Here is a 27614-nt window from a genome sequence, read left to right as displayed (position 1 = left end):
TCTCTCTTTCCATGTGCCATAATTAAGCTGTTATTCTAATTTAATATTTTAACTACAATGTTGTATGCTGCCATTATAGCCACAAAACAATCATTGCTGGTTTTTCCATTGAATTGTGGGGATCTTGAATTGTAGGGAACTGTGAGATAGCTTAAAAATAGGATCATATGACCTCCCGAGAACCTGGGTAGAATTGATCTACTTGAACCTTGGTAACAAAGGAGGTTTATGCTCAGTTTCAGAGTAGGAAACAGTTGAAATTGAAATAAGGTGAGCAAGGTCTAAAATATAGTGGGTAATGTATTTGATTGACACCAGAGAAATCCAAACCTTTCTTCATGCACCACGAAGTTGCTTCTTTATGAGCCAATGATCACTGAGAGAGGAAACAAGATTGTGAAAGTGTCAGGGAAACTGTCATGGGATGTTCAAAATGATAATCATGTGACTGCAGTAGCAGTCTGACTACAGCAGCAACCTGAACCAACCACAATTTTCTCAGATTTCATTCCCATCAGGAGTCTTGGGTCCTAGATTTTCAGTGCATTTCTGTATGTTAACTTATTTGAGGTATTTTAATTCAAAAATTGTCACCCTATCATGCACCGTTTCATCCAGTTAATGGGCATTAGCACCATATAGATAGATAACAGCACTTTAAAGATGACTGGCCATTGTAGCCATGTCAGGACCAATGTTCCATTTAATGCCTCCTCTTCCAGACTGTCTTCAAATGTAGTCAGACACAATCCAATCAAAACTAGCAACTGAAAGAATATAATTTGTTTTCATCCTATGCTTGCTTCCCATTCCTGGTGAAATTCTTACATGGTGATTTTACCTTACATTAGTCAATACCATGCACAGGAAAAGGAAATAAAAGGAGATTGTGTCTCTTCATTGGCTACATATTCTTATCCTACAAAAAGTTACATAAGCCACAAAGCTTTCCTTTATAGTTTGTCTTTCATATGAAAGAGATACCTTTTCTCTTGCCCAGAAGAAAGACAAATGTTGAGTTTTTATATTTTTGTTTTTTGATTTTTTTTTGTTAAACACCATATAGAGTGCAAATTTTTCTATACTCTGTTATCCTTGTTAATTTTCTTCTTTTCCTCATGACAACCCATCCTCCCAGGATATCTGGTGAGCTAAAGGCAGTGTTCAAAAGTGGAGAAATGAGGGAAGAATTATGTTTTATTTTTGTTTTTTTTAAAGCAATGCATAAACATTTTACTGCAACTATTAAGTTATATTAGATATTTCATAATATCTTTGTAATAGCTAAACTCATGTGTGAAATGAGACCTCCAGATTCCTTTTAACAATATTTAAGACTCATAATCCATTTTATGATAATGTGTTAAGATATTGTCTTTTAAAGAGTAATAAGGCTTTTTATGTAGCAAAAATGTCAATGTAAAACATGACATTGAAAATGGAATTTTTGAAATTAGCACTATGTTCTGAAAGAAAAAATGGCATTGGTGCTATAAGGCGCAACACAAAATACTGTGTCCCCCCAAATATATATATATATATTCTGAGGTTCTCGGGTATTAGTATGTGGATCTTTGGTTATTCGGGTTTTCTCCCGCGTAAGATTGGCAGTATCTAGGCAACGTTTCGATGAAGGTCTCATTCATCATCTTCAGGCCTGAAGATGATGAATGAGACTTCATCGAAATGTTGCCTAGATACTGCCAATCTTACGTGGGAGAAAACCCGAATATATAAAAGCAGAGTGGGTGTTGGACAAAAAATAATAATTTGAAAAAGAGAGAGTTCTGGAAGAAAAAAAAAAAAATAGAAGCCCAGAAAACTGACTGCAGAAAAAGACCTAGTGGCCCTTCCAGTCTGTCTTGAGTTTTGTTTTCTTTTGTTTTCTTTTTAATATATTAATTTCTTTTTAATTTAAAATAATTAAAAACAGTCCTGTCTAACTTTTTCATAATATATATATACATACATACATACATACATACATACATACATAGATGTGTATGTATGTATGTATGCATGTGTGGTATTCAGCTTTGTTCAGGTATTTTCCCTCGTCATTATAGTTGTGCTTTTAAAGTTGTAGTGATGTTTCGGAAGAGTTTCATCTACCAGCATCAGGCTTGTGTATTGTGTTCACAGACAAACACAATACACAAGCCTGATGATGGCAGATGAGATTCTGCCGAAACATTGCTACAAAATTAAAAACACAACTATAATGATGTGGGAAAATACCTGAACAAAGCTGAATACCATACATATAAATACCTGCAAAAACTTAAGAAAACGCGTGTGTGTGTGTGTGTGTTCAAACTGAAAATAAAATTATTATTCAATATGTATGTCAGGGTTGGAAAAAGTGCTCAGAGGCAGACATTGGTAGAATGCAATGTTTGGGAGGGGAGGCAATCCCAAAGTAACAAGATATTTAAATGGATGGAGTTATCTCATTCACAGGTTTTTACTTATTTATTTTATGCCCTGTCTTTTTATTCATATTAAAAAATACAAAAATAAAAATGTGCTTTATATTTAACATGAAAAATGTTTAATGACTATAATCCTTACAAAGAAAAACAGTATTGTTAATATAGATTGGTTAAATGCAGGGGTGGGATCCGACAGGGTTAACTACCAGTTTGGTCATTTACGAGGTTCAGTGATTTATGATGTGCTTCCCTGCACGCTGCTGGTGCACACCTGTATAATCATCATCAGCGTACTGTGTGCAGAGAAGCAGCCTTTCAAAAAGCCCTTTTTTCCTGCTTTTTAAACCGCAGCTGTGCCTCGCATGGCAGCTGAAGTTGAAAAAAATCAGGAAATAAAGATCAGGTAAAAGCCCCGGTGGGCAAAAACATCAGCAGACATAGAACCAGTTTTGTCTGCTGCTCTTCAGAGCTACCGGTTCTACGAGGTGGATAGAACTGGTAGAACCCCACCCCTGGTTATGCCAGGAGAATAGGAGCCTGATAGGTTGTAGCTGGAGCCCTTGCTGCAATTGTGCAAATGTGATTCTCATCTGTCCAAAGGCGCTTTTGCAACAATGACCTGGATGACTGAGAATCTCCGAAGACATAATCCTCATCTGTGTCACCAATGATAACTGGGAGTCAAGGAATAATCCCAACTATGATGGGAAACAGACTACCCTTTCTTAGCACATGTCATGAAAATGTGGATGATCAGAAGAAGAGAAAAATCTATTCCTCTCCCATCAAATCTGTTGGTGGTTTGGATGAAGAGAGAAAGAAAACTAGAAGGTTGGCCCAGAATGAATGCTTTATTTGTATGGCTAGTAGGTACATCCTTTTTTCTAGTCTAATTCTGAAGTGGCAAATTCACCTATAAAATTATGTATGTAGGTATAATGCTATGTGAAAGCTAGTGTGATCCAGAGGGAGCAAAGATCCTTTTGACAGCAAATGCTGGAAAAGTAATAAAAATGGCTTATGGTTCCTAAAGCCTCCAATTCATAATTCTAGAAATGCTAATGGGGAAATTAGGACCTTCTATCTGTTCTTGGATTATATTTTTCATTTTTTTAAAAAATGGCAATACTGGATGTGGCTGATGGGAGACCTATGACCACGTGTTCATAATCAGTTTAAAATCTGTTTTGTGTTTAGTGAAGATTTAAAATGCAGCACAAGATAATATTAGAAGCATTTATAAAGATTTTTTTGTATACCAAATGTGACTGTATAAGTGTTATAGTGCATAGCTTATCATTATCACAATATCTAATATTAACAGGGATATACTATTTGCTAGACAGATGGTTAATCTCCTTCTTCAATATTTTTATTTCAGGAAAGTATATTTGCTGCAGTCGAATAAATATTAGTAATATGTTTTATGATTTTTTAAAAAAATAATCATGATCTTTTAATCTGTTTTTCTAGCTTTATATTTATATTATTTAATATTCTATATTCCCATTAATTCTTTAGGGGGGTTGAGATGGAGAGACCATGGACTAAATAAGATGTATACTCAAAATACCTATAGAAGGGCATAGAGGCATTCACTGTGGGTGACTCCTATTGAGGGAAGCAATAAATTAATCTGCAAGGCTATATTGTTTAAACAATCAAACAGTGGAAAGGCTTGTCTTCAGAAGTTGTGGGTGCTTCATCACTGGATGCTTTTAAGAAGAGACTGGACAGCCTCTTGTTTGAAGTGGTATAGGGTCTCCTGCTTGAGCAGGGAGTTGAACTAGAAAACCTCCAAGGTGCCTTCCAACTTTATTATTTGTAGTCTCTTGGTAGATCAGATATCCTGCTTTGTTTAAAATTGCATGAGCATTCTTGGAGAACAATTAGGATGAATATTTCTTCTATGTCTGTTCACTGATTCATACATTGTCTTTTGTTCTTAAAATTGAATACTGTTTTTGAGAATCTGTATTCTATCCAGCCATGACTTCAGCTTTTTTTTTTCTCAAGCCATTAATTCTTCTTGCATATTTTTGTTCAAACCTTATTCATCATCTCTGAATGAGCAAAAAATCACAGTCTACTTCTTCCATACTGCTATTCACTTTTGTATACAGTCCACATTCATCCAACACTTGATCATTCTTGATACTGTTTCTTTTTGTTTAATTATACCACCCACAGCCCCATTTCCACTGCATGCAACTAATTTTTACATTTCTCCTGACACACACAGTTCTCCCTTTTCTCACTGTATGTTCCCACATACAATAACGTAAGCACAACATGTTCTTCTGTAGGCCATTTTTACTCTTTGAGCAAGCACTTATTATTGAAACAGTGTTTGTTGGTACACTTCATGTACTTTTCAGGATGCTGGTTGAACTTCTTTTATTTATTTACTTTGCTATTTGTTTTTTGGTTGTGTCTTCTGATCAGTTGTCTGAGAAAAATAAAAGGAGCAATAGGTTTGACTATCAGAAGGATGTACTTGATTGCTGTCCAATCCCAATTAACTAAAATTGACTGTTTCTTTTTCTTTGAGGCTTTATCCAAATTGACCCTCTATTATCCATACAGTCTAGCAGCAACTGTCCAAGACAAAAATCCCCAGTTAGCATGGAAAATTAAATACACATTCTTTTTTCCCCTCTAAGTAACAGATTCTTTCTTCTCTTACTTGAGCCCTAGGTAAAGCAATTTGATGCTGTGATAGATGTGGAAATAGCTTCATCAGGTCACAACGGATATGTATCAATATGATTATTTTCCTTTTAAAACACAACAATTCCCATACAAACTCAAGTGAATAAACATAAGCCAGTAGTCAGGGATCTGCTTTTTTCTCCCCATCAAACCTGCTTTCAAATGTCATTGATGAAGTTCAACTCTTGGGCTGGTTGCCAAGTGCCACTGGCCAATCTCTTCCCTATCAGATTTTCTGGGTCTATCAGATTCAGAACATTGGTGGAATTTATTTTTCATTTTTATTTTACATTAACTTGACAATGCAGTTTACACAAAGAGATAAGCCCTGAAACGAATTAAGTGCAGAGCAGTATCACACATAGCCCTCAATGCCTTGGGATAATATCCCAGAAACTCAATCAAAGTATATTTTTATTATTGGTCATCATGTTAGATTTGAGAGTCTAATTAAGAAGACTCTAGGTCTATTTATCAGTGTCCATAGAGATACATTCTTAGTTTAGTTGAAGATCTTTTGAATGTTCAAATAAAAATGCTGAGGTAAAAGCAGAGAATGGTAAAACTAAACTGCACAGTATATTACTGGTACTATTATTTTGTTTTTACTTTTCTAATGGCAGGTGAGTATGTCTGTTAAAGGAAAGCTTCACTTCCATTTTTCTTATGCAAGGGGAATGGAGAATGGAACATTATTTTTTTTTAATCTTAATCTAAGCACTGAGTTTCTAAGTAAGGGCATTTTCAGAATTTTAAGCTGGATCTTTCTCCTAGATCAGATTGCCTGTGTGTAGGCCACATACAGGATTTGTACAGTGAAGATTTACAAATCTGTTTGCTGGGCAAAAGAATTATGTAACTCCTTATCCATGTTGCCAGATATTCCATCTGATTCATTTTTTTTATCTAGAAACTAAAGGCATGATGTGAGAAAAAGCTTGTCCGTAATATTAACTCAGAAACCAAGATCTTAATTTGATAATTTGATATATATGCTTTTTATATTTAGTTATACAGTAATTTTATGCTGAATGTAATAAAATGTTCTTAAAATTGCAGCATAATATATTTCTTTAAACATTTAATATTTAATACAATATTATTGATATATTTGGTTACCTTTAATGATATAAGACATTCTGCAAAGGAGGAAGCAAAGAAATAAGTATTCAGATAATCCACAAAGTCCATGGTTTTTTTTACACCTTTACAAGATATGGAATATTTCAAGTAAGAAAGAAATAATTGCTGGATCCTGTTGATATAAGAATTTGATTAAATTGAGAATTTGACTACAATTGAGTTGTAGGAGAAAGAAGCATGAACATGTTTGTGTATCAATATATAGTCTTAAAAGGCAAACCTGCATATTATAAATTATACTTTTGTTTCCACTACCATTATTTAGATGAAGACAAATTGCTTAAAGACAGCTACATAAGTCAACCAGTTATGTTGCCAGATGGAACATTAGAAACATTATGAAAGAAAAAAAGCAAATGTGGTAGAAAAGTATTCAGAACTACTTCCAAATGTTTCTGAAATTTACAATAATACATACCCAAAACTGATTCATAAAACTTGAACATTCTTAAAACAGTTTCTACTCAATTTTTATTTGTTTGTTGTATGTGTGAACCATTTTTTGTAACTATAATCTTAATTCTGACATAAGAACAGATTGTTTCTAAGTTATTTACTTTTCAGATTTGATTGCAGAATTTTCATTGTCCAGACTGCATCTTCATCAACTTCCATTAAGCTCCTTTCTCTTGATTGCCAATGCATTTTTTCCTCCAAATTCATACATAATTGGTTGGACTGAAGAAACAGGATAAAATGGATATTACAAGTAATGTTTTTGATCTGTGGGAAAATTTGAGAATACCATGGTTTGCCAGAAAACAACAGATGATTTGAAAGCAAAGTTCCCACTTAGAGCAGAAACTTCTTATTTAATCCAGGAAAATGTCATTATCCAAGTCATTGTCTTGTTGTATCATTTGTATTTCCAGTTTGATTTTCAAAGCTTTAACCAGCCTCTTTTGTATATCAAGTAAAAGAAAAAACTTGTAATTTTCATTGCTTGCTATTTGTAATTCCACTTTAGCTGTCCTATCTGTATCTTACAATCTATAGGTTTTTTTTTTTTGTATTTTTACTTTGATTTTCAAAACTTTAATCAATTTTTTTGATTAAAGTCAATAAAAAAGTACTTAACAATATCATTCTTTTAGCTTCTCATTTGCAACTTTACTTTAATTGGTCTCTTTATTTTATAATCTACATTTTTTAAATTATTCATTATTTCCAGTTCTAGTATTTCTAATTTCTGATATCATACAGTTCAAATTTCTGTATTGGCTTAAGAGAGACAAAACATTCTGGTTCCTGTGAAATATGGTTAATTTTATTTAATTATTTCCAAATTTTGTAATAAGTATCAATGGACCCTTAATTTGTTTATAATGTTCATAGATTGTAATCTTATTTAGCTGTTTGCCATTTATTACCAATTCTTTAAACTCTCAAATTTATAATTTTATTTATTTTTAATTCAAGAATGAACTTACCAGATGGTTTTTCAAGTCTGTCATTCCAAAGACTTCTAATAGCTTTAGATTCCTAAAGAAACAATTTCTGAAAGTGATTAGAAAGGGACCTTAGCAAATTCAGTATCCTTTCAGAGGCTGTGCTGCATTTGTGAGCGTAATGGATGGTCCCTTCATATTTGGCACTCAGACCCATTTGGTATTGTTGTCATGCAGGATCCTCATGAAGAGCATTTATCTGGAGCACATGGGAAATGATTTCCCATCCTCTCCTTGTTCAGAGAGGTTTCAAAGAAAAGAAGTTTGCTAAAACCTTAAAGATGGCTTCAAAAAAAATGAAGAAAGACCAAATCCTACAACAACGTCTGAATAAATGACAGATCAAGATTGTTAGAAGCAAGTGGAAGGTTTGCTTGATTGTTACAATTAGATATAAAGTTCTGGTAATCCTTTATGGGCTTTTTGTTGACAGGGCTGAAAAGCTAATGCATATAGATAAGAGATGTGTTACGAGAAGAAGAGAAATGAGAAGAAGATGGGTTATGGGAAGATTTATATCCTTGTAGGGGTTGAAGAGTTATCATATTTGCTTCTACTAGTTGTGATGAAGATTGGAAACACTTGTTTACAGTGACATCCAATCTTCATCACTACGAGTATAAATTAATCTAAAAACTCTTCATCCTCCATAAGCATACAAATCTTCCCATAATCCATCTTCTTTCACACTTATTCTTTTTCTTTATCTTACTTTTTTTTATTCTTTGTACTTTTTATTCTTTCTATTTCTTTTTTTCTCATGTTTTATTTTTTTCTCATGTATATTTGTTTTTTGTAATGTAATTAATATATTTAATAAAGATGAGAAGAAAAGATCGAAGCAGAAATCATCAGGTTTAAGTTATTATATTTTTGGACACTTTCTCCAATACATACCCCTCTCTTATGCTGGGAAAGGTAGAAAAAAAGAGAAAAACAATGATTAGCAGTAAGAGGAATGGTTTTGATAGTTAGCTTGGCTTTACCCTTCAGGTTGGATCATCCTGCAGAAAGTCTATCTATGTCAGGAGTCTTCAAATTTGGCAAGTTCAAGACTTGTGGACTTCAACTCCCAGAATTCCTGAGCTACATGAGTGAGGAGGAATTCTGGGAGTTGAAGTCCACAAGTGTTTAAATTGTCAAGTTTGAAGACCCCCTGACCTATGTCATCCCCAATCAGTGCTGACTTGATGGCACATAATCAATTAATTTAATATACTAATAGGATATAAGAATTCTAAAATAAATGTATGAGAATTTCATCAAAAATTTGCTATTTTTGTAGTAAAAAGTAATCTTCCATTAGACTTAAGGACAATTGCTACATAAGGAAAAGAAATTTTTAGTACAAAGCTAAAGTCATTATTAATTACTATTCCTCTTACTTCTCTTCATTTAATTTCTAAAGATGTTAATGCCAGCTATTTTTCCTTATGTATCAGTCCTTGTAATAGCATTGTTAAAAAAAAAAAACACCTTAATATTAAGAAGAAAAGGAAGCAATTTCATTTATTGGGACTTCATCTCAGCTTTAATATTGTACATACAAAATATTGTACATGCAATTTCACAGGAGAAAAAATCCTTCAAAGTATTACATGGAATATAAGAAATCATTTGGAAGTTTTCATGCAATAGCTTCCCAATCAGGAGTAGGATTCTACCAGTTCATGACTATTCGCTAGAACTGGTTGCCAACATTCTAAGCAGTTCGCAGAACCGGTTGTTAGAAGAAATTACTGGCCTAATCCTGTAAGGAAGGCAGGAAGGAAACATTCTGATGTTGCTTACAGAGACTGCCTCTCCGTTATTACATTCTTGGCAGGACTAGACTTCCTGTCTTAGGAACTTCTCTGGAGTTTTTTCCCCCTCCTTTGGTGGTACTGTACTTGTGTGGAGTGACCATTCAAAGTTACAATGGCAGTGAAAAAAGTATCTTTTGACCATTTTTCATACTTACGACTGTTGCAGCATCCCCATAGTCATGAGAGGCCAGGCGAGGAGATGCATGCTTCAATGTGAATGATATTGAGTTGGCCACACCCAGCCAATAACATGACCACCAAGCCACACCTGCCAACTTAGCCATGCCCACAGAACCGGTTATTAAAAATTTTGAATCCCACCCCTGTTCCCAATCCTTAATAATGCAGCTAAGTTCCTGTTTTCCAACTTTTTGTTCATAGTTTGAAAGTTTTTTATACTTCTTGTTTAGTTTTGCTTCCAGCTCAAATTACATCACTTTAGATTACAGCCTTGGCTGCACTGTCATCAGCTGGAATAATGGTTTGCACTGAGATATGTCACCAGCTCCCCAAATACCTTCGGCAAACAAAGAAATAATGACTTTCTTGGGTTTTATTCATTTCCTTTCTTTTCTTTCTGTTTCCCTTGTGGCTCACTGACTGTTTAAAGCAGACTTCTGGGTAGAAAAAAGAAAGTATATAAATAGAAAGACAAAACAAAAACATTAATAAAGTAATTGCTTCTAAACATTTGATTTTCAATTGGAAAGAGAACAATGTTGTCTTTATCCTTAAAGCAGAAGCTTCATGTGTTTTATGTCACCATAAGCAATAGTGAAAAAAAAACTGGAAATATATTTCAGCAGTATCTGGAAAGCCACAGACCTTCCAACTTCATCTTTTTACCAAAAGTAAAACCATTTCCCCTAACCTTGGGAAAGAGGATGAACACTTCCTATCTGTATTCTCCAAATTTGTTGAACTAAGGATCTTATACCCATCAACTGGCTGAAAATTGTACTATTGTTGTGATTTAACCACCTGGAATAAGGTTATAGCAACTTTATATTTATTGTATGGTTTCCTGCAAATGTCATTTCTTTAAGGTAGTTTGGCCTTCATGTGCAAAATTATACTTCATTGTTGCTATAGCTGAGAAACACAATCTGTCCCCCAGTCCAATCTCTGAAAGAGAAGAACCAAGTAGTATATATAAAGACATCTTTTTTTTACTATAAAACATATTTATATTATAATAAAATGCTATATTATATATATTACTATAAAATATATATTATATATATATATATATATATATATATATATATATATATATATATATATATATATATATATATATCCTCCTCCCTGTTTCAAAGAAATATTTCCTCCTGTTTGATTTCCTTTGATATATAGAAGTATAGCCACAAAAAGAATTTGTACAAGAAGAAAGAGAAAAATATGCTCAGTAAGTGTTTATTTCCAGTCTGCAGAGTAAATGAAATCTCAATATAAAATGTACTGCATCAGTCAAAGTGCGGATTGCAATTCATTGCCACATGAAATGCTGTTACTATATACAGGAAAATGGTACACTGTTAATTTAAGCGAAGAAAATTTAAAAAATAATAATAAGGAAAGCAAAAAAGCATGCATTTGGAAAGCCAATGCAGAAGCCTGGCTGTATTTTCAAGGAAATGTTTCCCTCCATAAAGCCAGATGACGGGGAAAAAAGTACTTATATCCAGGAGTGGGATTCAAATATTTAAACACCTGGTTCTGTGGGTGTGGCTTGGTTGTCATGTTATTGGCTGTATGTGGCCAACTCAATATCACTCACATCAAGGCATACATCTTGTCGCCTGGCTTCTCATGACTGTGGGGATGCTACAACAGTCTTAAGTGTGAAAACGATCATAAGTCACTTTTTTTCAGTGCCATTGTAATTTGAATGGTCACTCTACACAAGCAAAGTGTCACCAAAGGAGGGGAACAAAACTCCAGAGACTTTCCTGAGACAGGAAGTTTAGTCCTGCCAAGAATGTAATAAGGGTTAACAGAGAGGCAGTTTCTGTAAGCAACACCAGAATGTTTCCTTCCTGCCGTCCTTACAGGATTAGGCCAGTAATTTCTTCTAACAACCAGTTCTCCGAACTACTTAGAATGTTAACAACCAGTTCTAGTGAATAGGTGCAAACTAGTAGAATCCCACCCCTGCTTATATCATGTTTCAGTAGTTCACATGCTCATTGATATCAAATGACACAAAAATATTCATCCATATAATTGCATCATTTGGTGCTGCTTTTCCTTATGGTGTATTATTAATACACATGATTAAAATAGTATCTCAGAAAGAGTGATTATTGGGAAGACATGAATGAATGCACGAAACACTATGGTAAATTACACATATACTCCGTACTCCATATTCCCTAAAGGCATAGGGGGATATAATGCATTATTTCAATTCCAGTAACAAAATGAGATAGCTAAGAACTCTGTATTTCAAAAGTAAAATAGTAATATCAGTCCGAGCAACAAAGTTTTTATTTTTATCTATATCCATAACTATATTTTTAGCTCTTTATGTCAGAGTCACATTGCAAAATGTTCTTTAAATATAGAAAATTTGTTCAGTCTATTTGCAAATGATCATATTGTTTTATTCTCTGTATTACATTTGTTAAGCATAATCAGAGGTTATGAATTGTATCACATCTTTTTTCAAAAGGTATCTTGAAAGAAAATTTGTATTGAGACAATTGTTTTATTTAAACATTGCTATTTAAAAATACTTCTGCTCCTTCCTAGCCAAAAATGATGGGGAAAAAACCACGGGGAATGCAGGAAAGATATGAAGATTGAAGATTATGATTTTAGGATAGTGCATAGAATAGCATATGGTAGAATTTATACAATTAACATGATGGGAAACTGCAGTATTCATAGAAGGCATCTATTTTTTTCCACCTGAAAAACAAAATATACACAATATATGTGAATATACATTTTCCCCAGGAACTATTTGGAAGTTTGTAAATGTATGATCCATGACCTATCCTAATCTGTGTGTCTGGCATGATCAAATTGAGGCTGTTGTGTATGGGTTGCCTCTCTCTCTCTCTGTATGTACACCTATTTTTTTCCTCTCTCTGAATTGGATAGATTTGATAATGAATAAGATTTAGAATGCACTAGTTTTTTTCAACAGTGATAGAATTTGATAGTTGGGCTTGCTATTGTATTTTCTTTGTTACCCCATTGAAAGCAACCTTATTTCCCCTGATGCTAAGGGAATTTTATTGAAAAATCTTGGATGTACTGAAAGAAAAAATAGCCTTAGCATTAGATATACAGTCTTTTCTACAAAGCATTTCTAAAATATATTAATAACATAGTAAACAATATGCTTGGAGATCGGAAAACATTTTTATTAACATTAGTGGAGAAAAATTCCTAAATGATATGAAAGAAACAAATTCAGAATATTGTATTTATAAAGTCCAAACAAATCTCAGTTCTCATTACTTTTATAGAAATGAGACTGAATATCCCAGTGTTTTGTGGTTTCATGAAATTGTATCACAGCAACCATTCTGAAGGACTCTCTTCAGAAAGTTCTTATGTAAAATGTTGTGGGATATATTTTATTGAAACTGTTGTAGAAAAATCTTTGCATGGCCATACATGTATTAAGAAGCCCTTGTATAATTTTTAATATTGGTTTTTTTAACTTGTTTTTTCTTTGTACTATTCTATTAAAAGTTTTTTTTTTTTTTAAAAAAAGAAAAAGTCCCATGAATGAAGTAGCTCCTCCCTGGATCTATATGGCCTTCTTCCACTATTGTACCATTCAGATGATAATCATCTTGTGATAATAAACAAACTAAATGCTAATAGATCTTAGCATTTTCATGTGCAGTCTCTGTGAATTCCTTCACCACCTCACGAACTAGGCCAGTAAAGTCACTGTCCTCATAGGGCTAGTGATTACCTTATGGCTGTGAGAAGAACAAGAACCAGGGAATAGGAAATTAACTGTTTTTCCATTTTACCTTCCATATTTTCTCCTTGAATGCTCCTTTTCTTAACTCTTAACTTGCTTTAGGACAAATTGGTCCTTAAGTTGGTTGTGACAGCCTCCTGGACACATGTAGATTCTTCCAAGGGTGATGGTTGCTGTTGCCACTGCTTACAGTGGTAACATTGAATAGCAAGTGGAAGGAAGAAGCAGAAAATGGGAGAACAGCAAAGAAGGCAGGAGATTTGTGCTGGCTGGAGGGAGAGATAAGTAGCAGGAAAGGAAAAGAGAAAAACCTCTTCCTGATTTTGATTTCCTCACATTGGCTTATGGTTAGTGGTAGAATAGTGAGCTTTTCAAAGTTGTTCTATGACAGGGGTGACAAGCTCACATTGTCATGGTGGCATTACGTGTCATATTAGGACTTTGTTCCCCTTTGCTAAACAGGCATGGGCATGGCCAGCATATGATGCTTCCGTCCGTGGGCCAGAAGTTTGACAGCCCTGTTCTATGAGGTTGGTATTCTACTTGGCATAGGGTAGAGAAACTTTAATTACCAGAGAAGTTTTAGTTTTTAATATTGACAAAGCAAAAAGTTCCACAGAGACAAACTTACTGGAGGAGAGATTATAATTTTTCTGCAGGTAGAACTTTTCATGATAGTTAGATAAGAAGCAGAGAAATGACTACTAATGCTAATTTTATTCTAGGGCAACATTAACAGTAAGGTTGCAAGTATTTGTCTTCTTTCCTTTTGCTTTCTGGGAAACCATGGAAGAATCCAGATTCTCATGGAGCTGAACTGTAACCAGGAAATCATGAAAAAGTGATAAAAGAAAGTTATTGTGTAGTTATAAATGGATTGAATTGAAACTTCCTGAAAAGTTGAACAAGATCTTTCATTCGGTCATGGTCACAACTTCATTACTTTCCCCAAGGTGAAGCTGGCCTCAGTCTTGTTAGCCTTTTGGAAAGCCCCTAAAACAAGGTTTTGCCTGCTAAATGATTATATGATGGTTAATTGAATGCACTTCTTTATATGCTTTTCTGCCATTTTGTTTTTAACCTTTCTTAATCTTTCTAATTTAACCTTTTAAAATTATTTTTATGCATTTGAACGGCTTTATATACACTCTGCCAAGAGTCACTACATTGACAAGTGACTATAAATATGGTAAATAAGTGAATAAATAACTGGACTAATCTGTCTACTAATCTGTCTCTTCTGGTTGTAAAAGCTGCATGGAAGGTGACAGGTAGTTGGGTTGATGCTTTAACTTTGGATTTACTTTTGGGGGTGTGGAAGATGGGTAGCCTTGCTGCCTTGAAGTAGGCCTGGGTGCTGCTATTCCTCACAGTCTTTATTGGACCAGCTGTATTAAACAATTGTTAGAGAAGGTGTTGAGATGTTGGTAGGGCTACTTTGATGAGCTACTTTAGAAGTGTTTAGCAGCCGTATATTTTACTTACCACAGAAATGGTGCATAATAGAATTGGAATTACATTTATATTGTATACTGCTATTTGTCACACTTTATTTGGTAGTATTAAGAGCATTTTTATTGCTAAATATTGCACTTTGACTTACTAATTTTGTCCTTACATATTAATAATGCCAATAAATAAATGAAAAGATTTATCTGTGCAAACAAACCTTGAAATAGAACTTGGGACTTTGAAATGCAGCCTTCATTTCAGTAGGAGGTTTTTATTTATATCTTAACCTAAATCATGGACTTCATCTAGACTCAATTTAAGTATTTAATAGTATGAAATAAAGCATCAGCATTACTAACTCAAAATCTCATATTCACAAATAACCCAAATAATAAAGAGGATAGCTTAAAAATAATTCAAGAGGAAAGGAAATGTGAAATGCAGTGAGATGTACATATAATTGGGAAAACATGGCAGTCAAATAATTCCAGAAATTCAAATTATATTTAGAAACATCATGCTTGTTAAACACTATTAATTATTTGAATGGATTTGATGCATCTACTATTTTAGATTCAGACACAATTCAAGAATAATTAATTTCAGTATCAATTGATACTGCAGCAATCCTCATAGAAAAAATATCCTAAAACATGTGAGGAATTTGTTAATGGTTATATTATCAAAAGCAGTGCTTTACGTTATATGAAGGAAGCTGCATTTTTTTTATTCATTAACCTTGGAAAACAATTTATTAATGGAACATAATTTTGAGAATTCTTTAATAACAATGCTTTCCTCAGACTAATTGAAACCTGGCCAATAATCTGAATAAGCTTTGTTTCCTTATTCTTCAAATATTTCATAATGTTTCATAAATAACTGTAACAATGCAGTTCTAAAACTTTTTTTTACATTTTTTTTAATTTGGAAATTGGGCTAAAGTGGATTTAATGGAGCTTGTAAGTAAACTGCAGGCTTGCTGTTTGACAACTGCTTTAACATAATTTTGCAGCTGTTTATGACAAGTGAGAATAAATCTATTTCTGTGCCAAACTCTAGTTCTGTAAAGTTTCCAGGCACAAACACGAATTCAGTAACTCATATATTTGTTAATATGCATAACAGGGGAAAACATATTTGTTTATATTATGAATTTTTCGCACAAATTTGTGCTAATTAAAGATGATGCTTTATATAAAATGATGCTGAAATTTATCACCTTAATTCTAATTTGTATATAGTTAATACTTGATTTACATATTTCAAAGTTGGCCTTGCAGTTGTAATATTGATGGACAAGATGAATCTGAAAACATATAATATGCTAAAAAATAGTTATATGAAAGACCTATATAGTCATCTATTGAAAAAGGAATGACAGCTTCCTAAAAGCATTACCATCATAACATAAAGACATTTAATAGATTAAAACTAATTGGTTATTGCACTCCTCCCTCTTAATTCCCACATCTCTGTTTCTAAAAGTTGTTGAATTGTATTGCTAAGAGGGAAGATGTTTCATTTGTATTGTTGAATGTATGGTCTGACGAGGTAAAAAGGTCAGTACCCTTAGGAAATTTTCCTCTCATTTATCCTAAATAATCTGATCACCCCAGATTACTTTCTACTCTATATTCTGCAGATTGTATCCAACTGAGAAAGGAATTATCATGTCCTTGAAAAATAATTCACTATTGTCACAATGCAGTCAATAAAATGCGGAAGGCTAGTCTCTTAACAGGACAGCTTAGCATAAATGTTAGCCTCCAATCCCAAATCTATTATACTCATACAGTGTTATATTGTAGATGCATATGTTGCCTAAGAAACATGGAGCTGAGAGTAAACTTGTCCCTGGATTTGACAAACTTTTACAAAATGGCCTTTTCACATACCCACACACACACTAATACAAACCATAGGTACTTCAGGTAAAGCAAAAAAATGCATGTATTAAGGGAGGGGAATCAAGTTTTTATATACAGGTGAAACTCGAAAAATTAGAATATTGTGCAAAAGTTCATTTATTTCAGTAATGCAATTTAAAAGGTGAAACTAATATATGAGATAGACTCATTACATGCAAAGCAAGATAGTTCAAACCATGATATGTCATAATTGAGATGATTATGGCTTACAGTTCATGAAAACCCCTAATCCACACATTCATTGCACATTCAAAAAGTATCTATTATTCAACAAAGTGACAGTGTCATTAGAAGTGGACCATCACTTCACTTTCCTGCTTTGCTCCTGGGCTGTGCTCCTAACTGGCAGATTAGCTTCAATACAATGCATGACAGTCTGTGCTTGAGTCTCCAACAAGACCAAGTATCCCTTCAAATAACTGTCCAAAGAAATAAAAGGAGATTTGAAAGTGCCAACTAAGATATATGATGCACACAAAAAATTACAAAAGAAGATGGTTTGTATTAGACATTCAACTTAAATGGCACATTGTTTTCATCAATCAAAATCCTACATGTGATGGTGTAAGCCACAGGTGTTAAACACATCAGGTGATGTATCGTTACATATCACAACATTTTTTGCCTTTGCAGAGCTGGGTGGTTGTGGCTTGCATGTGATGCAGCCAGCTTGTGGGCTGCCAGTTTGACATCCCTGGTGTAAGCAACATGATGTCAAGTCAGATATTTTATAAACAGAATATTTTTATATTTAAAAGTGATCAAATTGCTTGAAATATCTCTTCTTCACTCCTCTATGGAAATGGGGGGCGGGGGAGAGATTCAAGCATTGATTTATAGCATACAATATTATATCATATGCTGTGCAAATACTTTGTTTTTTAATAACTTAAAACATTGAAACACATCTTCAGGCAGAACACATTAATCTATAATAGAAATAATTGGGCTAAAGTCATACTAGCCATCCTATATGATGCATTCCAAATCAGACCACTAGATTAATATTCCAATGCTTGATTTACATCTCCAACACCAAAGTGATTGCAATCAACTTGATTAAATAGTTTGTGAGGTATACAGTATATTTGAAATAACATTTTCTATAGCATTATACACAATGTTAGGTCCCTGTCAGAACACCGCCATTCCAAAAGGAAGGGGGATGCTCCTTGGGATTGAATGTTTTGAATGCTTTCTCTTTTGCTGTAACCACATGGGGATTAGGGAGGAGGACTGCATCAGAATAGGTTCCCTCCCAATTGGTTTCAGTCTGTTACCCAAGGCCACAGCTTTCCAAGGATGACCTATTATCACCGGCTTGCTTTGGAGTTCTCATAACACTTTTGTGGCATCATATTGGCTACTGGTGGGGGTTGAACATGGAAATTAGCTTAATGCTTCATGTGGGAATCTTCAGAGTCTGACTCATTTTTCTGCAATCACTTCTTTCAGTAAGTAAGTTTTTTGAAATACCATTTTTTCTTTTTTTATATATATAAATTTTATTGAATTTACAATTAAAAAAAATAACATAAAAAAAAACAAAGAGACGGAAGAAAAAAGAAAATACGTTTTCAAGAGTCATGCTTTCTTGACAAGATAGTTGAGGCAGGTCCTTACAAAGGACAAACTTCTACTGATTTATAAGATTTTTAGGCTCCATAAATATTTAATATTACCTTAAAAAGTACACTGCTGGCTTAGGCCACTTAAATATTATTGGCAAAATATTTGTCATTTGCAAGGCAAAATGGATCATGAATGGATCATCCAGTTTCTTCTCTTTCCCATCCTTTTTTTCATTCAAGAGGAACTACAAACCTGGAGATAGACAAAATATATCCCATTTTTCCATTCCTCCTGTATCCTTTTTGTAAGACCTTTCTTCAACTACCAAATGCCTCAAAACAATAACTGGATTAGTTTTACCTCTTTGATTTCTTTCTACTGACCACTCTATGAGATTTTGTCTAACTTCAGACACTCAACATCCCTTATGCTTGAAAGTCAGTCTTTTCAAGATATGTAGCTGAATAAAATTGGCATATCAGGCTCTCTCATATTTAATCCCTTTCTAATGAAAAAAACAAAACAAAACAAAAAGCTACAGCCATTTGTGTTTATCCCATCCTAATGAATGGCAGAACAAATTCCTTTTTAAACAAATCTGAGAAATCAGACAGATTAGACTACTTTTCACAGCAGATTCCAGGCATTCAAAGCTACACATTAGGCTCTTCATTTGGATTAGAGAATCTCTGCATGTTTATAGACTATAGACATGAAATGTTAATGGAAACAACAACCCCAACTCTTCAAAAGAAATGACTAAATATCTTTAATTATGCATTTAGTATCAAGTACTGCTCAAAAGCAGAAGGCAAGAAGCACTACAAAACATATAAGAATTACTGAAATAATAAGGTCTAATGATAAGTGAGCAGCTAAAGAAGTCCCAATGGTTGCTGGTTTTTCAAAGTCTCAGGATAGGCCAGACTGCTGCTATGATTTGTGATGCCCTAAAGCAAAATAAAAATGGAAGAACCTATTGGGTAAACTGACTAGCAGACAATAAATCTCATGTTTTTTTAAAAAAAACCATAGATATGTATAGGCAGTAAAAATGAAAAACTGTTGTATAAAACATAAATGTGTACCTTTAATGCTACATAAAAAATTTCCCTCATAACTAAATATTATCTAACTCTAAGTCTCGCAAAACATTTCCTTGCATTTGAGGGGGTTGTTTAAAAAATGATAATAATAAAAGAATTGTATAGACTTTGTCTATATCTAGTAGATCTGTAATTAAATTGAACATGATGGGTCTTTATGATTCTCTTCAGGGCAACACTACAGTTCTTGCATTGCTTGTTTGCTCCCGTCAAATGCTGGGAAGAAAGAAGGAAAAATAAATACATAAGGTAGACAATTGAAATAGAATATGAAATTAAACTATCACTCCAGTCATTATTGATGGAAAGCCATAGATATTTATGAAATATCTATCTAAATATGGTAACTAACAGAAGAAAAATCAGTAAACATTCTAACTAAATATGCCAGCAAATCTGGCATGATCAGTAATCGATAGATTAAAATAGTCAATCCACATCCTGATACCAAAGAAACAAAATTTAAAAGAGTGTATAAACTGTTATAAATATTTTTAATTACTCATACTAACAATAAATATTTTTAATTTTTTACACTAACAAAATGATGTTTAGAATTATCCAACACAGATCAGTGTCTTAAGACATCAAAATGTATCTCACTGATTATATAAAGACCTTTGATTTTGGAGAACATGTCAAACTATGGAATTTTCTTCAAAAAATGGGAATACCAAAATATCTCATTGTCCTCATGTAAAACCTAAAATCACCATTTGATTAGTGAAGCCACAGTCCAAACAGAACATAGCAAAACAGACTGGCTTCTGGTTGGCAAAGAAATGAGGCAAGGCTGTATATTCAGCCATTCGCACATTTTACACATATGGATAAAGCAGATGAAGGGCTATTCATTAAAGATATTCATCTCGCCTGCTGCCTTTTTGTTGTTGGTAAGCTTGATGTGAAGTTGAGTAGAGAGGTTATTAGTGTTCAGATACTATTGTACAGGCTTATTGGTTGTCCTGAATCATATCCTATAAAGATTGCCCAGAAAATGTCCTCTGTAAAAGTTGTACAAGACCAAGATACAATTTATAAAGTTTTGAGAATCAAAATATGTATTTTTTATTTCAAAAGTGAACTTTTCTTAGAATGAATCTAAAATGCAAAGTTCTGTCAGATGTATTACTTTGTTAAATTTGTAGGACATAAGTTCAGGTCTTAACAGCTTGGCCTAGTTTCAGAATAAATTTTGAATACCATACAAAATAGAAATGCTATAGCTATGACTTTATCATACTAAACATTAACATATTTTACTTTTATTTAACATTTTTATAATCATCCCACACACAGTGGCTATATGTGTGTAGGGTGGCCATAAAGGTTGGGCAGCTTGCAGCATTAAATATCCACAATATAAAACTCTCTCCAGCCCATGCATCATGTTTAATAATATATGACAATATATTATAATTCAATCTTTGTAGCAAAGAACAAGACTGACCTTTACCGAGTGGTTCCTATTTAATCTGCTCACTTCCTAGGATCAACTTGAAACCATGGAGAAAATTACATAACTTGGCAGTATGGAATAAATCAGATCCATTCACTTGAGTTGAATTTATTTCATATTGATTTATTTCCCCAAAACAAAGGATAGCATTTCATGTTGTGCCACAAATTAGCAAAATATTTTGTTATACTTAAAAGGATTACTTAAGCAAATTCTGCAGTGCTGTATCATTATAGATTTAAGTTTTTCAGCAGATTATTTCTTGCCTTCAAGCTTCCATCTGCATTTCAAACCAGAAGTAAAAAAAAGCAACTTATTTTCATGTTATTTTCATATATACAAAAAAGCAATAGGAAAATATATTTTTTAATTTAATGACTTAATGATAACATAGGTGCTGAATATATTGGATTATATAACTAAAACCTGAAGGTGATTTTAAGGGCAGATTATTCAGGTTCTTTAGCATTGCAATAGCACTTAGACCTATATACTCTTTCCCAGTGCTTTACGGACATCTCTAGTTTACAGAATCAGCATATTGTTCCCAACAGTCTGGGTCCTCATTTTGCCAATTTTGGAAAGATGGAAAGCTATGTAAACCATAAGCTTGAGAAACCTTGCGACTCAAACTGCCGGCAGAAGGCAGTCATCAGAAAGAAGTAGGCTGCAGTACTGCATTCAAATCACTGTGCTATCACAACTCTTAACTGCACCTTCATCTCCCAAGTAAAACATCAGACTTAGTAGGTGAAGTAGTCTTGGATTATATTTGGGATAATAGAAATATTGAACCCAGTAGAATTGAACCCAAAGAAGAGAAAGCAATTGGTGTTGGTTTTGAGGGGCCACTTTAGCTGTAGTTCAGTTAGAATACATGGCCTTCACTGCAGCCAAAAGAGATGAGGGATTTGAAGAATATATAACAAACTCCACTTTCTTAAGCCAACCCATTTACATGTGGAGCAGAAGCAGGTAAAACCTGCAGTGCCATATGGAAAAGCTTTTGATCTAATTTTTCAATGTTCCTTTTTACCATTAATTTCCAACAAATATTGTCAATTCCAGGAATCACAGAAAAGGAAATGGTAGTAATATGTAAGGTTAGATTGACTTAAATAATATTTTCAAGTTTCCACTCACAGATGAGAGGTATTGACAGTCACTACTTATGTAATCCTATCAAAAGGAATAAATTTCACGATGGGTGGAGTATTAACTTAAATGGAATACTAATTATATTCAACTGTTTCCTGAATTCCCACTGTTCATTAATTAGTTCAATCTTCATCTCTGCATTGCTTTTGAAGATGTGAATAATATGTTGAAAGACATATGCACACTTCTCAAAACTGTGATGTCTTATCTCTTTCCATCAGCTGCTGCTCAGTGCTTTAGCAGAGTTTTTGTATACAAATAGCATTCAGCCTGAAAAATTGTCAGTTTCTCAAGGACATTCATTTCATTTAGCAAGCAAGCCAGTTTAACAGCAAAACACAGCAAGATTAAGAGGAACTGTGAATACTATCATACTTTGAATAGGATTTGGAACCAAAATGATTTTCAGAAGATAGCTTTCACTTCAAGGACTCATTGCCATAGTAATAGCAATAACATTAGAACAGGTAGCATCGAAGTGCAAATGCAGTGGCTGGCTTGAGGAGCAGAGTTATACCAAGTCCCTGCTGCTGTGCATCTGACCACTGCCTGGAGTTGCCATTTCAATTTGCATTAAAGGTATGTACATTTCTAAATAGCTTCCTGACTCACTGTCTCAATACAACTTTATATTGAGAACCCTCTAAAAATAACATCTGTCAGTCAACTAGTCTGTTGTCAGCAGAGAAGTTAGAGATGGCTGCTGCTGGAGACAGTTTACATCAGGTTGTCAAACTCATATTATCAAAGCGGCATCATGTGATGTATCATGACTTTTTCCCCTTTGCTAAACTGGGCATGGTCATGGCCAGAGCATGATGTATCCAGCCGAGTTTGACAGCCCTGATTTACATGCTAGGAGATGTCCACTGGGAAAGAAATGACAGATTCTATTCCTGCTTCAAAAGGGAGATCTTATTTCTGATGGAAGGTATGTTGAGGTAGCACCTGCCTAATATATCCATCATAGGATCAAATTAATAGCCATGATTTAACCAGGGCTTGTTGAATAAGATGTGACAGCTGGATGAAGGTAACATGCAATTATAAAACATGATTTACCTTGTTTCAAGTTTAAGCCAAGATTAAGTACGCCACTTCATGTGCTGGTCAACTCTGTTACAGAGAAATGGATAGAATTGGATGTTCTAGTTTCTTTTATAAGTCTGTAGTCCACTGGGGGTTTACATTCACATAGTATATTCAACAGAGCTATAGAAAATACACTGTATGTGTTTTGTGACCAGGACTACAGCAAATACGTTGGTTACCACTCTGACTCAAGCACACTGGGGAGCACTTATTGTATGACTGCTTCTTTGATAGAAGCCAAAATGGATTTTTCCGTATATAGAAGGACCATTTTACATATATCTTTAATACTACTATAGAACTAAGCCACCATGCTGTGCTTTGAAAAGAAGCTTTTCATCTTTCAGAAATTCTTGAAAGCAGAGTACTTGAATTGTGTGTGTATGTACATGTGCATGAAATTTTTTTTTCCAAAAGTCCTCAGTGGTGATTGGCAATTAAGGTTTTTATGGACAAGTAATATATGCTTTTACCACAAAGATGGGCAATTATGCTTTCTGAAATCTTTTTCAAGGTTGTATTTAGGCTCATTATTAGTAATGTACTATTTTCTGAAGATGAGCCCAAGAGAGGATTAAAAAAATAAAACCTTTTACACCCCTGGTTTTTCTGCTGTAGAAAAGAATGGAATAACAATAACATTAAAGATTTGGTGAAGGACACTGTTTACAGAGACCTATCTATATTTCTTTTTAATTTCTATTTTCCATTCATTTGGCAGACACCTGATGTGTATGTATAAGAGAGAAGTTACACTGACTATTGCAATTAAAGTACTTTGGATCCACATAGATGATTTCACTTAATAAAACAGAATATTGAAAACAGATTTATAAATTGGAAGAAATAATGTCATTAACATTTTTTAAAATGAAGTTTGTCATTTGGTTTCTTTTCTCCGAAATGGCTTGCATTAGGCAGTTTTACAGGATGTAAAAAATCCTCAGAAAATAGATACATACTCTTGTCTAAAATGTCCAAGGTGAAACTTTGAATTAAAGACTTCTGCATGTTGCAATATGGTGTGTATGTTTAATATCTATAGTTGCAGTTTTACATTTTGTCCTTATCTTTGCCTTCAATTTCAGAAAGAAAAGTAAAGGAATAGAAGTTGAATTAAATTTGCTTCAGAATTCTTCCAAAGGAGAATATGGAATGGAAAACGTTCTTGCTTATTTACCCCTCTCTTTAGTTGCTGGAAAATATAGCTGAAGTCTTGTGCAGCAGACAGATAAAGTGTTCAGTATCTGATCACCAGCTGACAGGCATAGTAAATGCATTGATTTAATCTCACAGCTTCAGTGTTTTGGGAAATCTGGACTCAAACAGTTTTACCGACAGCAATTTTCATGCAATCCAACCTAGTACATTGTCAATAGACCAAAAGGATTCTGGCCTTGCTCCTAAATACTATAATTACAGTATTGAATTATTACTTTTATACCTCACTTAATATAAAGTATGAAGCAAAGTATGGTAACACACAGGCAGGATCACATTATCTTTCTACATTTATATGCATACCCTGGAGACTTTTAAAAGTGTTGAATAATCATTTAAATTAATCTTTCTATTTATACAGAAATTCAGAATTGTACATGCATAAAATATCAGGAAATAATCGGACAAGTTTCAACCAGTAATGAAGTGCAAATAAAGGTCATGCAACAGTTACTTCACAATACTCCCATCATTTTTCCTTTTCCTCACTCCCATACCATTCTTTCACAAACCAATTCTTCTGAAATTTTAATAAATTAATGCTATAAATGATTATTCTTTGTGATAACATGACATTATGACTGCAGGATTAACAGGTTGAAATATTTCCCCTCCCCCTGGAAAGAAATTAATTTGATTGTACAGCTCAGTTCAGAAGAGAAATAAAAGTCATGGAGAGGAAAGGGAAGGGAAGAGATACTAAAACTGTTAATTTCTGAAAGATTAAAGATATGGGCCAGCAACTTAATAATTACTTTGCTGGAGACAGCCTGTTTCTTAATGATAAGTCAATTAGGGGCAAATGCTCAACTGAGGAAAGAGACATACTGGACATCACACATTATTTGTGTCTACTGCCTCTGGTCTACATTTCCCTTGATTCAGCTAGAGTCTTTTCCATTGCTCAAAGTCTTTTAGCCAGCTGCAGAAGTCAGGTTTTAGTATAAAATAATGCTGAACAGAAACCTGTCCTTTAGTTTAAGTAGAATGTAGCCACATCCGTTATTTCCATTATTCTAAATTCCCCCAGCTGGACACAGTCTTTAATCAGAAGAAGATTTTTTGCGGGTTATCTTTCTCTGTCATTAAAAGCAAGTGTAGGAAGTCAAGGAAGTTGCTGAAGGACTGTATAAAGAAGCATAGGAGTTTCATACAAATCTACTGACTATGTTAAGAGTAAGAGATGTGCCCAAACTGCACCTCTTACCCATGAGAGTTTCATGAAACTTTTTTCTTTAAAAGCAAAATTGAAAGCCATTTCTTTTTTTCTAGAAAGGTTTTTAAAAGAAGCAATTCTGGCAGCTGTGGTGGTGCAGTGGTTAGATTGCAGGCTCGCTAAGTCTGCTGCCAGGAGTTTGATCATGACCAGTTCAAGGTTGACTCAGTCTTCCATCCTTCCAAGGTCAGTAAAATGAAGACCCAGATTGTTGGATGCAATATGCTGACATTTTAACCTTCTCAGAAAGGGCTGTAAAACAGTATGGAGGGAGTATATAAGTTTAAGTTTATCCACATTTAAGTTCTACCAATGCCCCATGATAAATAAAATATAGACAAGAAACTTATCTACTATTATCAGTGTGATTAAACAACAAAAACCTGAATTGGAAGAATCATCTTTCCCATATATTTACCATAGTTATTAGATTAGGACAAATCAAACCATAAAAGATAATTAAAAATATAAAATGCTGTTAATTTTTATGTATCTTTAATGGTAAGTTTTTTTTTACTCTAGCCTTGCAGGTTTCTGAGTTATAATTGATCCCAATAGGAAAAAAAATGTATATTGTGTATTATGCCATGAAACAATACAATGAAAAATATTTACAGTTTAGATTCAGGTGTAATTAGCAACAGATAATTATCATTGTGTTACCTCACTCTAACCTTTCAAGAAAAAATGTCTGAGTGTCAACCAACAGAAAATGTTGAGGTAGAGAGATTTTGATATTTTCCAGTAGTAATATTTTCATTATGATAATATTGTGTAATGGCATACAGAAATGAAATGGCATACAAATTATTGTAATAACTAACTAATTAATTAGTATTTTATAACTTCATAGGCAATTGCTATTTTTAGTAGAATAAAAGATTTGCTTACTCTGTTTCCTAATTACTTTTTTATATGATCACCCATCTCAGCAAGGCATTCTGAGTATCATACAACAATAGATAAAAAGCAAAGATATAAAAACAGCAAATATAAATTTAAATTTAAAGATCATAGTAATACATCTCATAAAAATCAAAAATATAATTCATGTTGAAAGAAATAAAAATATCCCCTCACCAATGGAGCCCTCTAAACAAGTCTCTAGTTCTATGGAGGTCTAATCTAATATACAGGATTTCAAATGGGGCAGGCTGATGTGACCAGGCACAAGCTATCATTCAGATAACCTGGTCCCATACTATGAAGAGCTTTAAAGATTACAAACAGCATCTTGAATTGAACCTGGAAACAAACTGGCAACCAATGCAGCTTGATGAGCAGAGGTAAAATATACACTGTTTTATGGATGTACATAACAGCCTGCATTGCTACATTCAACAACAGCTGAAGTTTCCAGAGATTCTTCAAGGGCATGCCCAAATAGAGTGCATGACAGTAGTGACAGTAGCAGTGGAAGGTGACTAAATGGGGTGTCAAACTTGATTTCATTGAGGGTCGCATCAGGGTTGTGTTTGACCTCATAGGTCCGGGGGGCTTGTGGCCAGAATAGGCATAGCCAGCATGATGTTACTTGTGTTGGGGGGGTGCCTGTGGTGGTATGAGTGATCTGCCAGTGAAAACCAGCTCCCAAGCTTCATTTTTGGCTGCAACGGTCTCCTGCAAGCCTCTGCCAGTGAAAACAGAGCTTAGTCTTCCCTCATGCGGCCTTCATGAGTCATTTTCACTGGCAGAGGCACCACGGGCCGGTCCTTCACTATTTCCAGGACAGCTCCATGTGCCAGATCTAAGCACCCCACAAGCCAGCTCCAGGTCCTGGACCTTGAATTTGACACCCCTGGATTAGAGCATGAGAGTCTAAAGAAAGGCCTGGCAATCTAGGAAAGGTGTAACTGGCACACAATAGCAACAGCACTTAGAATTATATAAGGCTTCATAGTGGTTTATAGCCCTCTCC

General features: G+C 34.0%; 3 long non-coding RNA genes across 5 annotated transcripts in view; all 3 read right to left on the bottom strand.

Moving 5' to 3' along the window:
- Positions 1-2264: 2264 nt before the first annotated feature.
- LOC148125815 (uncharacterized) lies at positions 2265-9473 on the bottom strand. The gene is made up of 3 exons (XR_015743502.1): positions 6845-9473; positions 6264-6399; positions 2265-4881 (listed from the first exon to the last, which is right to left on the bottom strand). It is a non-coding gene; the product is annotated as an uncharacterized LOC148125815 (long non-coding RNA).
- A 1422-nt stretch (positions 9474-10895) lies between these two features.
- Positions 10896-27614, bottom strand: part of LOC148125813 (uncharacterized) — a 212951-nt gene continuing 196232 nt past the window's right edge. For all 3 annotated transcript variants that reach the window (XR_015743701.1, XR_015743700.1, XR_015743699.1), the window contains one exon: positions 10896-12453. This is a non-coding gene — a long non-coding RNA (uncharacterized LOC148125813). The remainder of the gene's footprint in view (positions 12454-27614) is intronic.
- Positions 17072-21316, bottom strand: LOC148125814 (uncharacterized). The gene is made up of 3 exons (XR_015743698.1): positions 21001-21316; positions 18555-19766; positions 17072-17291 (listed from the first exon to the last, which is right to left on the bottom strand). It is a non-coding gene; the product is annotated as an uncharacterized LOC148125814 (long non-coding RNA).

Source organism: Pseudonaja textilis, chromosome 4, assembly GCF_049901715.1.
Source record: "Pseudonaja textilis isolate UNSWEBS1 chromosome 4, rPseTex1.2, whole genome shotgun sequence".
Classification (NCBI taxonomy): Eukaryota; Metazoa; Chordata; class Lepidosauria; order Squamata; family Elapidae; genus Pseudonaja; species Pseudonaja textilis.
The sequence above is the reverse complement of the archived record's forward strand: the minus strand, read 5'-3'. Positions and strand labels throughout refer to the sequence as shown.